General features: G+C 44.4%; 1 long non-coding RNA gene across 1 annotated transcript; it reads left to right on the forward strand.

Moving 5' to 3' along the window:
• Window positions 1-394: 394 nt before the first annotated feature.
• On the forward strand, window positions 395-2,740 carry LOC124700062. The gene is made up of 6 exons (XR_007001613.1): window positions 395-463; window positions 643-780; window positions 883-1,014; window positions 1,160-1,193; window positions 2,120-2,479; window positions 2,640-2,740. It is a non-coding gene; the product is annotated as an uncharacterized LOC124700062 (long non-coding RNA).
• The last annotated feature ends 12,737 nt before the right edge of the window (window positions 2,741-15,477 follow it).

A 15,477-nucleotide genomic window follows, 5' to 3' on the forward strand; every position in this document is an offset into this window, starting at 1 on the left:
GAATAGGCGGGGCGCAGGTGGCGGCGATGGGGGTCGAAGCCTCGGAGGAGAAGGGAGATGCTGGCGGTGGAGGTCAAAGGAGAAGGGATCTGGGAGGCGCTCGCGAACGGAGCTTGGGGCAGTGCACTCGGTCGAGGTCGGAAAGATGGGAGATGGAGGAAGGCAGTGGTTGAGGTCGTAGATGGGTGGATGTGGGGGCATGCAGCGGTGGAGGTCGGAGGAGATATGAGGAGGGTGGCGCGGTATCGAGGAAGCTGTGGAGGAGGGCGGCAACAACGACGAGGAGGTGGGAGGAGAGCGGCGACGGCGGAGGTGAGTGGAGTAGACGAGTGGGAAAAATTTCTGCGGCTCCACCACTTTCTTTCCTCGCCAACGTTCATCACAGCTGAGCGAAGCGATGACTACAAGATTGGTCCGTCCTTTCACCTGCCATCGATCTACCATAATTTCTCAAGAATTTAAGGTATATGTTTCAATGTCTTCCAGTTCCAGTCCGTATCAAGGATGCTCTCTCCGTTTTGTTTTCCATGGAAATTTCGTAAGAATCTGTAGCATCTGGATATGCATAAACAACTGTATTCGACCTGGTTAATTATTTTTGTGTGTTGGTTTTGTTAATGGATGGTTTATGGGGTTATGCAGTCAATTGGATCTTAGCAGAGCGAGCAGACTAAGTTGCTTGACTTTGGAAGGATAGTGAGAGCACCTTCCAGTCATCACATGGAAACATGGTTGGGCCCTTTGACTCAATGGCCATGACAATGGATGTGCAGCTTCAAGGTATGATATCTTTGTTTGCCCTCCATGTGCTTACTGTTTTTTCCTTCCCGCTGTTTGTTTAAGGTTCAGAAAGGAAGGATGACATGTTCTTTTAAATCTTAGGCTAAGGACATGATCATAATGACAAAGAAGTCATGAAATTCATTTATTTGAGTGGTAAGAGAAGGATTCACGTGAGAAGACAAATAGTGGGTGTCGAGACCAGCAACCTTGCTGTCTCCGCACCATCCCTAGGTATACTGGTTCCTTACCAAAACGTTTTTGCTCTACTATTGTGGTGTATTATAAATAAATATTGTGAGTTAGGATGCACACTGATATATATTGTGATCCCTAATTTTGTTAATTTTGCTTTTACTGATTTGTTTTTATGGTTTAGGGTGCACGCCCACAACTCACCTTGGATTATTAAGGTGAGTTTCCCTCTCTGATGCATTTTCACTTTATGCTTTATGTGATTTCATAATGAATTTTGGGTTCATGCTTACGTTATACCAATGGCACACCATTTTATCATGCAAATGAACAGGTTATACTATCCTATAGTATTACTGCCCTGTGATGATTAATTACGAGAACAACGATAAATATGATGCACCTGTTTTTTCTAATAATGATGGTTGTATATAGTTTCATGTTTTTTCTTGCTATGGTAAATTCTGGGCTGTGATTTCTTTGTCACATGAAAATATTAGATAATTCTGAAGTGCCTTTCCCTTTTGTCTTTGCAATAGTTTGTTGGACACTCATGAGCGACAATGCTAGCGAGGCTGCTCAAGGAACATATTTGGTTGCTACGATTCATAAAATTTGATGGGTATATTAGGTTACACATAGATCTGGATGTACTAATTTATCTTTTTTTGTTTATCTTTATTTACACTGGCTCATACTTCTCTATGGATATTAAACTATTTACTCTTGTGTTATCTGATCTGAAAATCTTCCCTTGATATGCGGGTTTACTACTATTTTACATTTTGGGTTCATTCTGACCCAACCTAACTGACCAAATGGATTTGACGTGTTATTCATGTCAGGTTAGTGTGTGTCTTTATTTGCAAATAACCGAATTGTATAAATAGAGTCCTACCTGATAGCCTTATTTCTCATGTCGCTCAAGCTGCTGTTATTTTATTTTGGCTGCAGTAAAGTGTTCGTAATTTCCCCCACTATTATTTTTTTGCATTATCTACTAATAAATTTTCTTGTAGGATATTATTAAAAATAATCAATTTACAAATTGATTAGTGGTTTACTGCAAGGCAATAATCCCTAAACTGAAATCACCTTGGCTGCAAGGCTTAATAACTTTTCTTGTTATCTTCTTCACTAACAGGTGCTCTAGGAGATAAGGAGTTTCTTATTTACTATTCTGGCATTCTGAGAAGTTGTTCCATGGGAAGAAGGAGCTCCAGTTTCATGATGCATACGAAGAGATTATCCACCAGGTATATTTCACTTGCGCGAGGAGCTCCATTTGATGAAACAGGTTAAGGCATCATCCACCATGTATATTTTGCTTCTGCATAAGCTTCAACCAGTTTTATCTACAATTGTCTTTATTTTTGTCTCCAATATATCTTATTTGCTGGCTACGAAGTACCAGTTGATATATCACTTGTATTACTTTCCGGATTGTCAGGCTGCCAAATCCACATTTCTCGCTCTATGGACATGTCAAGGCATCATCCACTATGTATATTTTGCTTCGCATAAGCTTCCATCAGTTTAATCTACATTGGTCTTCATTTTCTCACAAGATATTTTTCTCCCAACGTACACATTTCCTCTCTCCAATTTAGTTTATCTGTTGGTTATGAAGTACCAGCTGATATATCACTTGTATTACTTTCCAGATCGTCTGACAGGCTGCCAAATCTACGCTTTTTTTCTCTAGGGCGTCTGTTCAGCCACAATGGACTTTGATTGTTGAATACTCAAAAACTTCTTGCATTCATCAGAGCTTGAGCTCCAAAAAGAGAGGTAATCGCACATATCATACCTTGTCGATATCATTATTTTATGAAAACACATGAAAGTTAGTGGTAATGCTTGATGTGTGAGTGCATTTCCTAATACTTTTCATTGAATTAATCATTCTTTGATGTGCTTTATGCTATTTGGTTGTTCTTTCTCCAAACAAAATAGATAAAAAATGTCTATCTTGGAGCCAGAGAGTTATTTGAGAATGTCTTTTTGGGAGCACCTATTTGGTGAAAAAGGTCTGTGGTTTGTTTCTCCACTCTTATATACAGTTTAATTCATCCTCGAAATAATTCGTCATGGCTCATTTGTACACACTACCATACTACTTTTAGTTTCTGAAAAAAAGACTCTTGTTGTTTAAACGCTTTAGTAATCATCTTAATATCAATTACTGCTGATATGCTGCTCTGCAAATAATCAATAACTTCACCTGTTATGGTAAGTTCGCTGGTCCCAGATAGTCCTAAAACGCTAAATCATTTGTTTGGTTGATGTAGGTTTTAGTTTTTTTTATTGTCCGTATTGATAATAGTAATAGAATTGTTGATCTTTCTTCCAAAACTAAATTATTATCTCTTCTGAAGTTCAAGGTTTACAGACGATGGCTCTTTTTGAAGTGACACCCGTGCATCTGGAGGTCTGCTCTTGTCAGTATAATTGCTCAAGCTCTTCGCCAAGTGTGTCTTGCTTTTGTAGCTATTTTCAATTTATGTTGCGAAATACTGCAAAATGTGAACATGGACATATTCTTGTCTTGCTTTTGTAGCTATTTTCAATTTATGTTGCGAAATACTGCAAAATGTGAACATGGACATATTCTTTTGTAATACGTTATGGTTGCTTCGCGCTCCATAATTTCATGATATGTTTGTGTGAACCTAAGCACAGCGAGGGTTCACAATTCAGCAATGGCCGGTAGTAAGATAAACATGAATACAAGCTGAGCAATTGATCCATATTTGCCACTAGGAAGCTGATCCATACTTGTCAATACGCGTTGTGATTGGATTGCACAACACCGGTGAGGAGGCGCCTCATGGGGCACCCCAACCACTAGTGGCACACACATTACATACGGCGACCTCTGGCAGCTTGGGGGACGACGCGCTTGATGCGAGTATCGCAACTAGCCACCAACAAAATGGGTCCAGCCCATAAGCTGCAGCATGTTGCACTGTCCGTGTCTCTACCTTGACCGCACTAGGCTGTTTTCTCCTGGCGATCTGCGTGGCCCGTGTAAAGACTTGGAAAGCTGGATCATCTCATATCCTTTAATTAGCATCATCAATTTATCTGTGGACATTTTATTCAAGATTTTTTTTCATCAAAATTTTGACATTGCTGATTCTCAAGTACCAGACAAGGTTATTCTAACGTCAAATACAATTTTTTTTAATTCACTAATATTAATTGCAGTTGGTGTGAAGCATGCGGATGGCGTGTTATTTTTCATGATCACACAATCTGCATCTAGAAAAGGTAATCATCAGGTGAAATTTTTATATCGACTACTGATTGTTAGAGTATGTAATACCGTATGTGTACATGTACGGAGTAGTACTCCGACGTACACATACCAACCTTGTATTTGCCATGTATGGGGGCTTTTCCCTACACTATATAAACATGCAAACGATGCCCTAGAAGGGTACGCATCGTTCCACGATATTTGACATTGTATCAGAGCAGGTCCTCTTCCTGACCTAGCCGCCGGCCACCCAAGCCGCCGCCGCCGCAGCTCTCTGCCGCCGCCGCCAAAACACATCAAACTCTGCCGACGCCACCTTCTGCCGTGTCCGCATCAAACCCAAGCCAAAACACGTCCCAGCTTACAAAACCCTGCCGCCGCCATCAATCTTGATCGCCGCCGCCAGATCAAAAATTCCAAGCCAAACTGATCTCTGCCGCCGCCGCTTGCTGCCGCCGCATTGAGCCTACAATCAACAACACACAAAAAGGCCCGTCTACTTCAACCTCATGGCGTCCTCATCGTCCTCGGCAACTGTTCTTGTTGCAGCTCTCGGAGCGCCGCCGGCGCAGCTTTTGACTCGTGACAATGCTCTCGTGTGGAAGGTGCTTGTCATCCCTGCGCTTCGTGGAGCTCGTGTCCTAGATCTTGTTGAAGGATCCGAGGGAGCGCCCGTGGAGAAGCTGGAAGCTGAGGATGAAAATAAAAAGAAAGTCACAATCGAAAATCCCGAGTATGCCTCCTGGATCGCTCGCGATCAACAGGTAGTGCGATGGCTCCTCAATGCTCTTTCCCCGGATGTTCTTGTGCATGTCATTGGGTTGGAGACATCTGCCGAGGTTTGGGCTGCTCTTAATGCGCATGTATCCACAGCATCGAAGTCCCGAGCTGAGCGCCTCGGTGGTGCCCTCAATGATACAAAGAAGAATGACCTTACCGCTGAAAAATACTTCGCCAAGATGAAGACTTTGGCCTCTGAGCTTGATGCTGCTGGCAAGCCCCTTGATGAAGATGAGCTGATCTGGTATGTACTACATGGTTTTGGCAGTTCCTACAATACACTTGTTACTGCTGTTGGTGCAAACCCTGATACAACTCTGTCCGAGCTATTTGATCAAGTACAAGCTTATGACCGCCTCCACAGACTCGAGGATCTTTCTTTTTCGTCGTCTGCCAATGTTGCTCGCCGTGGTGCTCCTTCTCCGCGTGGCAACGATCGGTGGCGCGATGATCGTGGTGGACAGGACCGTTGGCGGGATGACCGTCCTCGCCAGCAACATGATCGTGGACGCGGTGACTACCGCGACCGCGAGGAGCGCGGTGACTACCGCCAGGAGTGTGGTTACTATCGCGATCGCCAGGACCGCGGTGACTACCGTGGACGTCGCGATGATCGTGATCGACGTGACGGTGGCGGCTACCAGGGCCGCCGTGATGGAGGCGGCTATCAAGGCCGTCGTGATGATGACCGTCCGCGCCGTCGTGACGATGGCGACAGACGTGATGATGGTGGGCATCGTCGTGACCGCCAACCCACCCCATATGTTGATACCACTTGCCAGATCTGTACCATCCATGGGCATCCCGCTCGTGACTGCTGGTGGCGTTATGGTAATGACCGTGGTGACCGTGGTGATCATGGAGACCAAGGCAACAAAAATGCAAAATATGCTTCCTATGGTGTTGATTAAAACTGGTACTATGACACTGGCGCAACTGATCATATCACTGAAGAACTGAACAAGCTCTCCACCCATGACACTTATCAAGGGCAAGACATGGTCCGCACTTCTGAAGGCACAGGTATGCACATTAGTCATGTTGGTCATTCAATTGTGCGCACCCCTCATCATTCCTTTGATCTCAATGCTATATTGCATGTCCCTAGTGTGCATCTAAAAACCTTTTATCAGTTCATCCATTCACTCTTTATAATCATGTCTTTATTTGAGTTTCACCCTTTCTTCTTTTTGATTAAGGACCAAGCAACTCGATGCATTCTGTTTAAGGGGCCTTGCCATGGAGGTCTCTATCCCTTGATGCCTATCTCCGATAAGTCCTCCAAGCATGCCTTCATCACAATAAAGCCTACGTCTTCCACGTGGCATTGTCGCTTAGGACATCCTTCTTCATTTGTGGTTCAACAAGTTCTTAGGAGAAATAAAATAGCTTACACCCTAGAAACTACCCCATATGTTTGTGATTCTTGCCAGTTAGCAAAAAGTCACCAGTTGCCATATCCTATTTCTACCAGTAGATCTACTGTTCCTTTTGAGCAAGTTTTTTCTGATGTATGGGGTCCAGCTCCACTTTCTGTTGGGAAACATGCATATTATGTAAGCTTTATCGATGACTATAGCAAGTTTGTCTGGATCTATTTGCTTAAAAAGCGTTTTGATGTTTATCAAGCTTTCCTTAATTGGCAACAATATGTTGAGCACGAATTTGATAGGAAAATTGTCACTATGCAAACTGATTGGGGTGGTGAGTATGAAAAACTCAATGTTTTCTTTCAAAAAGTTGGCATATCTCATCATGTCTCCTGTCCGCATGCTCACCAACAAAATGGTTCTGCTGAACGCAAACATCGTCATATTGTTGAGGTTGGCCTTGCTCTTCTTGCAAATGCATCTATGCCACTTAAATATTGGGATGAAGCTTTTCTTACTGCCACTTTTTTAATCAATATGCTTCCTAGTAAGGTTATTGACAATGAGTGTCCTACTGAAAGATTTCTTCATATCTGACGAGGGATCACCTCGGCAATGCCTACGTATTGTAGACTTGGGTTTCGGGAGAGAGCGACGATGGAGATTCCGGGGTCGAGATTAGGCACACGATGTACCCAGCTTCGGGTCCCCTCGGTGGAGGATCCCTACGTGCTGCTAGCAATCCAGTATATGATCATAGATGTGTTTACAGGGTGCCGCCGTAGGCGGAGCTATGTTGTCTATCTATTGTCTATATGTTGCCTATCTATTGTCCTCCTTATTTCGGGTGCCCTGGCTAGCTTTATATATGCAACCAGCCTAGGGTTTTACAAGAGTCCTAGTCGACTACTTCTTCGGGTTGCCTTGTTGGGCCTTCTCCATATTTGGTCTTCTCCATATTGGGCCGGGCTAGGTATACTAATAATGGGTACCCGAAGGGTATGCCCATGTCGTAGCCCCCGAGTTTATAGGGAAGTCGAAGACTTGCGTAGAAACTCCAAGCATAACCATCTCCGAAGTCGAAGAAATACAAGGCGAGGTCCATGTCGTAGATCATGTGTAGCGTAGATGATGTCGACGTTTCTTGAAATTATCAGGTGCGCGGCAGCGCTCCCGATGGGAGTAGCCCCCGAGTCTATGGGCAAGTGCTTGCACTTGGGCATAGACTCAAGTTGTACTACTCGATGAAGAACTTAACTATATTTCTGGAGAACTTGATGAAATCCATGGGCTCCCGATGGGAGTAGGCTCCACTCGAGTAGTAGAATCGAGTTGAATCTACAAAGCTTGATTGTCGTAGATGCTGTCGAAGTTATTTTTCTATCGGGTGCGCGACCAGCGCTCCCGATGGGAGTAGCCCCCGAGGCTACAGCCAAGTGTTTGCACTTGGGTGTAGGCTCAACTTGCTTGTAATTTACTCCACAATTTTTCCTCTTTCTTATCGGGAGGGTGAACAATACTCTCGATAAGAGTAGCCCCGAGCCTATGAGAAGGTGTTTGCACCTAGGCATAGGCTCAAGTTGTACTACTCGATAAACAACTTGGCGCAGCCCCTCTTTTTGTCGACTCCGGGCCGTTGCTATTTTTATTTGACATCCATATCTATATTGTACAGGGATAATGGTAGTTGGGGCTAGTTCATCCGACGGATCGGGTACTAGTTAACTCGCTCTAGTGGCAATCCGCAAAAACCTACTTCAAGATCACGTCCCTGGACATGATCTCGGGATACCGGTGTTAACTCGACAGGTGCCGCTTAAGGTCTTACCATTCTGTCGAGTCCCAGTCATATTTTATCGGGTACCTAACGCGTCCGTTAGGATTTTTCTTCGTATCTGTTGATACGGATAAAAGTAGCAGAGCGCAGTCTTTGGCGATGCCACGCCACACAGGACGGACCTGGGGTCTTACCTTCGCAGAGTTTTGCGGCATTCAGAGATTATTCGCGACTTTGGCGCTCTGAGAATATTTTGTCAAGTGCCTTGTTCGGCTGATGCAATGACCCATTTTGCGGGTTCTTCTATTTTTCTCTCGGGCTTGATAAGACAGCCGAATATATTGGTTCTTCTATATTGTCGGGTACATCACCGATGCTCTTGCTCGGAGCAATATGACGAGTCAATGAACCCGAAGATTTGTCCACCTTTTTTTTTTCTCCTTGATGAAAATTTCGTCGAGTTCCTCCTTCAGGAAAATTTCTTCGGGTCCTCCTTGAGGACAATTCTTCGGGTCCACCCTGAGGACAATTCTTCGGGTCCTCTTTGAATATAATTCTTCGAGACCTCCTTGAGGATAATTCTTCGGGACCTCCTTGAAGATATTTTTTCGGGACCTCACTGAGGAAAATTCTTCGAGACCTCCCTGAATAAGATTTCGTCGGGTTCTCTTTTGAAGACAATTTCGTCGGGTTCTCTCAAGATTTCGTCGGGTTCCTCCCTGAAGAAGATTTCGTCGGGTTCTCTTTGAAGACAATTTCGTCGGGTTCTCCTTGAAGACTTTTTTTTGTAGGCGCAATTATTCTTTCTGTCGACCTGAGATGTAAAGTGAAGAAGTATGGCGCAGCCCCCGAGTGCCGGGTGCGGCGAAAGTAAATGATAATCAACTTTATGCAAATCAAAGGAACACTTAGCTTATTGGGCACGACGGAGTCGGCGCGATGAAGTCTTCGAGTGCGGAGAACAAATCGAGCCGAAGTAGAAACCACCAAATAGCAAAAATAAATGCCGCCAAATTGTTTGATGAAGAAATAGCCGAGCCCCCGAGCGCTGCTAGGGTGATGTCATGATTGTTGCTTAGACGCCGTGTCACAGTTGTTACTTGAGGCGAAGTCATGATCGAGCCCCCGAGTATTATCCATGATGTCGAAAGAAGTTGACGGAATCGCGGCGTCATATAAGGTGAAGCCATGTAGGATGAAGCCATAGACAATAATATACGAAGATGAATCCCACATGAAGTATTTGAGATGAATCCATATTGAAGATTACGCCATTAAATATAGAGCATATATTGAAGATAAATTTGTCGATATCATAGAGGATGAATCCATTGGCCCGAAGAATCCAGTAATAATCATAGAAGATGAATCCGCTGATATCATAGAAGATGAATCCATTGATCCGAAGAAAATAGTTCTAGTAATAACCATAGAAGATGAATCCATTGTCCCGGAAACGCATCGGGTAATAATGTATAAGAGTGAACCAATAATAACCCGAAGAGAAACAATCCAGCAAGCCGAAGAAGATAAATCCACTGTTCCGAAGAAGATAAATCCACTAAGTCGAAGAAAATAATTCCACTGAGCCGAAGAAAATAATTCCACTGAGCCGGAGAAGATATATCCAGAACCGAAGAGAAGAAATTCACCAAACAACCGAATATATTTGTGGCAACGAAGTAATGGCACAGCCCCCGTGTTGGGTGAATTTGCTCTAATGATGTAATGGTGCAGCCCCCGAGTATTTGGGTGTGGCGAAAGTAAATAATAATTGACTATTTGAAGAGGAACACTTAGCTTTGTTGTCGGCTGCGGCGGACCCGACGTGAAAACAGGTCGTGCTGCGGACAAAGTCGATGTATTGCGCGGCGCCTGGCTGGAAGTAGTCGATGAAGAAGATGCAGCCGATGTGGCGGATCCACGACGGGTGAGCCCCCGAGCGTGGTGAGGTGCGCGATGCCGAGTTCACGAACTTGTCGAATGCACGATGGCAAATAGGGTCGTTGAAGCAAAGTAATCGAAGTTTGTTCTCTATCTGCAGTTATATTACGGCGCAAAAATTCTACGCGCAAGTAATAGCACGAGCCGAAAAAGAAAATTTTGACTAAAACAAATTCTGACAATGGTAATTAATTAGAAACATATCACCTGATGTCTTTTTATCGGATGATGAGCTCGCGACGACGAGTCCGCGGATACGTTAGAAGGAATCTATGGTGACTCAACCATCCATAAATCAGCGGATAAAACGCCGCCAAGCAACTGACTTGATAAATGTGGTCAGTATTTTCTTGTTGTAATAGGCCAACTTGAGGTAGATGGCGATGTCGATCCGACGGCGTCCTGAATTGCCACACGCGTTTGTGTCCAACCAACGCCATGGGGACTGCGATATCGACCAAACGCGGCTGGCCTATTCCCGTTTCTCCAAAGATGCATGCATACGTGAACCGCAATTTGCCAGGTACTGGCGCTGCGCAGTGCCGCCTGAACGTGCCTCCATATCTTGTCTCTCCAAAAAATTATATGTGGACAACACAAAGAATCAGATCTGAGTTAAATAATCAATTGGCATTAATTAATGGGAAGGAGAGAGATGAAGCCAGATAAGAAGTTTCCATCCATGTAGAAGACCGATGGAACCATGTAGAAGACCGATCTGCAAGTGTACGCGTGTACAGGGACGTGGAGCTTGAGATTCATCTGCCGACAATTCCACCATCTGCTTTTGCATGCATGTCGAACGGCCGTGTAGCTCCAAATTCGACTCGATTTTTTCTATCTCGACGAAAATTGATGACGACTCGCCGTGTTCGGATCGGGGCCGAGTAACTAAGATGCAATCTGGTCGTTGGTGACGATGGCGAAGGATCCCGCCCGGATAACAAAATCCAGCGTCGCGTTTCCCACAGACGGCGCCAATTGACGAGGGATCACCTCGGCAATGCCTACGTATTGTAGACTTGGGTTTCGGGAGAGAGCGATGATGGAGATTCCGGGGTCGAGATTAGGCACACGATGTACCCAGCTTCGGGTCCCCTCGGTGGAGGATCCCTACGTGCTGCTAGCAATCCAGTATATGATCATAGATGTGTTTACAGGGTGCCGCCGTAGGCGGAGCTATGTTGTCTATCTATTGTCTATATGTTGTCTGTCTATTGTCCTCCTTATTTCGGGTGCCCTGGCTAGCTTTATATATGCAACCAGCCTAGGGTTTTACAAGAGTCCTAGTCGACTACTTCTTCGGGTTGCCTTGTTGGGCCTTCTCCATATTTGGTCTTCTCCATATTGGGCCGGGCTAGGTATACTAATAATGGGTACCCGAAGGGTATGCCCATGTCAATATCACACCCAATTATGATGCCCTTCGCAAATTTGGTTGCGCCTGTTGCCCTAATCTTCGCCCCTATAACACACGGAAACTTGATTTTCGTTCCAAACGATGTGTCTTTCTTGGCTATAGTCCTCGGCATAAGGGTGTCAAATGTCTTGATGTCTCTACAGGTCGTGTGTATACCTCACGTGATGTTGTCTTTGATGAACATGTTTTTCCCTTCGCAGTTCTTCATCCTAATGTCGGTGCCACTCTTAAAAAGGAGATTCTACTTCTCCCTTCTTCTTCTCATGAGGGTGCACATAATTGTGATGATCATATGACTACTATTGTGCCAATTACTAATGTGTCTTAAGCAGCTGCAGCTACAAAAAAAAATCAGCTCAAATGGTGCATCCAATCATCCAGAAATTGAACCTGAAGAGACCAGGCTATTTTTGTTGCCCCGCACGCGGAGCACGAGGATGATCTGCCCGAACATTCCTCTGACGCGCTGGATCCCGAGGATGGTGGCAGCACAGGCGATTCTTCTGCGTCAGCCTCGTTCTCCGCCCCGCCCGCTGATTCGCCGCATGCGGGCAGTACATCCGCGTCTCCCGCCCCGTCCTCGCCATGTGTCGACGCCCAGCTGCCCCTGGACCACGCGTAGTATCCCTCCACTTCGGTGCGCCCACGTGCCTCGACGCCGTTGGCTGCATGCACGCCGCCCCGGTCCCCGTCTCCTGCTCTGTCGGATGGAGCTTCACCAGCGGGATCTTCTGCGGCTGGTAGTGGTACACCTGAATCTGCGACAGACTCAGCACATACGGCTGATGATGATGATTCGTCTTCGCCCTCTCCTGTCATACAACCTGCCGCACCAACTCTTGGTGTTCGCACTCGATTACAACAAGGTATCTGTAATCCCAAACAGTATACTGATGGCACTATTCCCTATGGCATGTTCTCTTCTACAGGTGAACCAACAAAACTCTTTGAAAGCTCTTGCCGATGACAACTGGAAAACTGCCATGAAGGAGGAGTATGATGCTCTCATTGCAAACAAAACTTGGCACCTTGTTCCTCCTAGCAAACATCAGAACTTAATTGATTGCAAGTGGGTCTATCGCATTAAAAGGAAGGCTGATGGTTCTATTGATTGCTACAAAGCTCGTCTTGTTGCAAAAGGTTTTAAACAGCGGTATGGCATTGATTATGAGGATACTTTCAGTCTTGTGGTTAAAATTTCTACCACTCGTATTGTTCTCTCTATCTCTGTTTCTCGAGGATGGAGTTTACGGCAGCTAGATGTCAAAAACGCGTTTCTTCATGGTGTTCTGGAAGAGGAGGTCTACATGAAACAACCTCCAGGTTTTCCCCATCCTAATGCGCCTCACTATATTTGTAAACTTGACAAAGCTCTCTATGGTTTGAAGCAAGCCCCTCGTGCATGGTATTCTCGATTGAGTTCGAAGTTGCAGGCTCTTGGGTTTACTCCCTGATACGTCCAATTTGCATCACTATTTTATATCATAATTTGCTGTTATTCATTGATATATTTCATATTTGGAGATGATACTTATGTTATTTCATCTATTTTGCATGTTTCATGATTATTGGAGGATCGCGCACCGGAGCCAGGATTCTCGCTGGAAAAAGCACCGTCAGAATGCAATATTTCGGAAGATCAACAGTTGACGGAAATTATATGAAAAATCCTATTTTTCCAGATGACGAAGGGAGCCAGAAGGGGGAGAAGAGGGGTACGTCGCGAAGAGCCACAGCCGCCTCTGCGGGGCGGAGAACACCAGAGAGAAAAGAGCTCTCCGGCAGGCTGAGATCTGCCGGGGAAATTCCCTCCCGGAGGGGGAAATCGACGTCATCGTCACCGTCATCGAGCTGGACATCATCTCCATCACCATCACCATCATCTTCATCATCATCACCGCCGTCTCCACCGCTGCACCTCGTCACCGCTGTAGCAATTTGGGTTTGATGTTGATTGTTTGATAGGGGAAACTCTCCCGGTGTTGATTTCTACTTGTTATTGATGCTATTGAGTGAAACCGTTAAACCAAGGCTTATGTTCAGATTGTTATTCATTATCATATCACCTCTGATCATGTTCCATATGATGTCTCGTGAGTAGTTCGTTTAGTTCTTGAGGACATGGGTGAAGTCTAAATGTTAGTAGTGAAGTATGGTTGAGCAATATTCAATGTTATGATATTTAAGTTGTGGTGTTATTCTTCTAGTGGCGTCGTGTGAACGTCGACTACACGACACTTCACCTTTATGGGCCTAGGGGAATGCATCTTGTACTCGTTTGCCAATTGCGGGGTTGCCGGAGTGACGAAACCCGAGCCCCCGTTGGTATATCGATGCGGGAGGGATAGCAGGATCTCGAGTTTAAGGCTGTGGTTAGATTTATCTTAATTACTTTCTTGTAGTTGCGGATGCTTGCAAGGGGTATAATCACAAGTATGTATTAGTCCTAGGAAGGGCGGTACATTAGCATAGGTTCACCCACACAACACTTATCAAAACAATGAAGATTAATTAGCCGTATGTAGCGAAAGCACTAGACTAAAATCCCGTGTGTCCTCGAGAACGTTTGGTCATTATAAGTAAACAAACCGGCTTGTCCTTTGTGCTAAAAAGGATTGGGCCACTCGCTGCAATTGTTACTCTCGCACTTTACTTACTCGTACTTAATTCATTTGTTACATCAAAACCCCCGAATACTTGTCTGTGAGCATTTACGGTGAATCCTTCATCGAAACTGCTTGTCAACACCTTCTGCTCCTCGTTGGGATCGACATTCTTACTTATCGAAGATACTACGATACACCCCCTATACTTGTGGGTCATCAAGACTATTTTCTGGCGCCGTTGCCGGGGAGTGAAGCGCTATTGGTAAGTGGAATTGGTAAGGGAAATTTCTACTGTTTGTGCTGATTTTATTTCTGCTTGCTGCTATAACTCATTATGGAGAGATCTTCTCTTGAGTGTTTATTTGGGAAATCTACTACTACTGCAAAGGTAGTGGATGAGGCGCCGGTTAAGGAAGAAATACCATACAAAATACCTATGAAGATTATTGAACGTGTAGTGGGTAACCGTTATACAGGGGATGGAACTGTCCACCACGGAGATCATTTACTTGTTCTTACATGAATTATGCGGTTTATTCAAGTGTGCAGGTATTGCTATGGATGAAGTGAGGAAGAAACCATTCTCTCGTATCGCTGTCCGGTAAAGTGGCGCATTGGTATAAATTACTTGGATAATGGGGATTCTCTTGAATGGAATGATATTGTGCCCCGGTTTTATTCTAAGTTCTATCCTCCAAGTGAGATTCACAAAGATCGGAATCGCATATATAATTTTTGGCCTCATGAAGGAGAGAGTATTGCCCAAGCGTGGGGGAGATTGAAGTCTTTAATGCTCAAATGCCCCATTCATGAGCTTCCTGGTAATATTATTATTGCTAATTTCTATGCAAGACTTTCTTTTCAAGACAAGACTTTGCTGGATACTTCTTGTTCTGGATCATTTACACGCAACAAGGAAGAGTTTAAAAGGGACCTTCTTAATCGTATCCAAGAAAATACTGAAGGATGGGAGAACGACAAGGATAGAGAATCAGGTATAAATTATGATTATAAATGCATTGAAGCTTTTATGGATACTTGATAAATTTCGTAATATGAGTGCTACTTATGGTCTTGATTCTCAAGTTGCTTGCAAATCTTTATAAAGCTTTTGCTTCTCATTATGAATTGCCTAAGAAAAACTTTGATAAGTATCACGAACCGTATAAAGATAAAATTGATTCATCTATAAATAAATGTGTTGTAGTTGAAACTGTTGATCATGTTATTCCTGAAGCTTATATTGAAAAAACTCCTTTCCTCGCTAAAATGAAGGAGTACTCTGTTATAAATAGTGTGGTTCATAAAAGTGAAAAGAAACCTATAGAACCTGAAGAACAAAT

This window comes from Lolium rigidum, chromosome 3, assembly GCF_022539505.1.
Source record: "Lolium rigidum isolate FL_2022 chromosome 3, APGP_CSIRO_Lrig_0.1, whole genome shotgun sequence".
NCBI classification, from domain to species: domain Eukaryota; kingdom Viridiplantae; phylum Streptophyta; class Magnoliopsida; order Poales; family Poaceae; genus Lolium; species Lolium rigidum.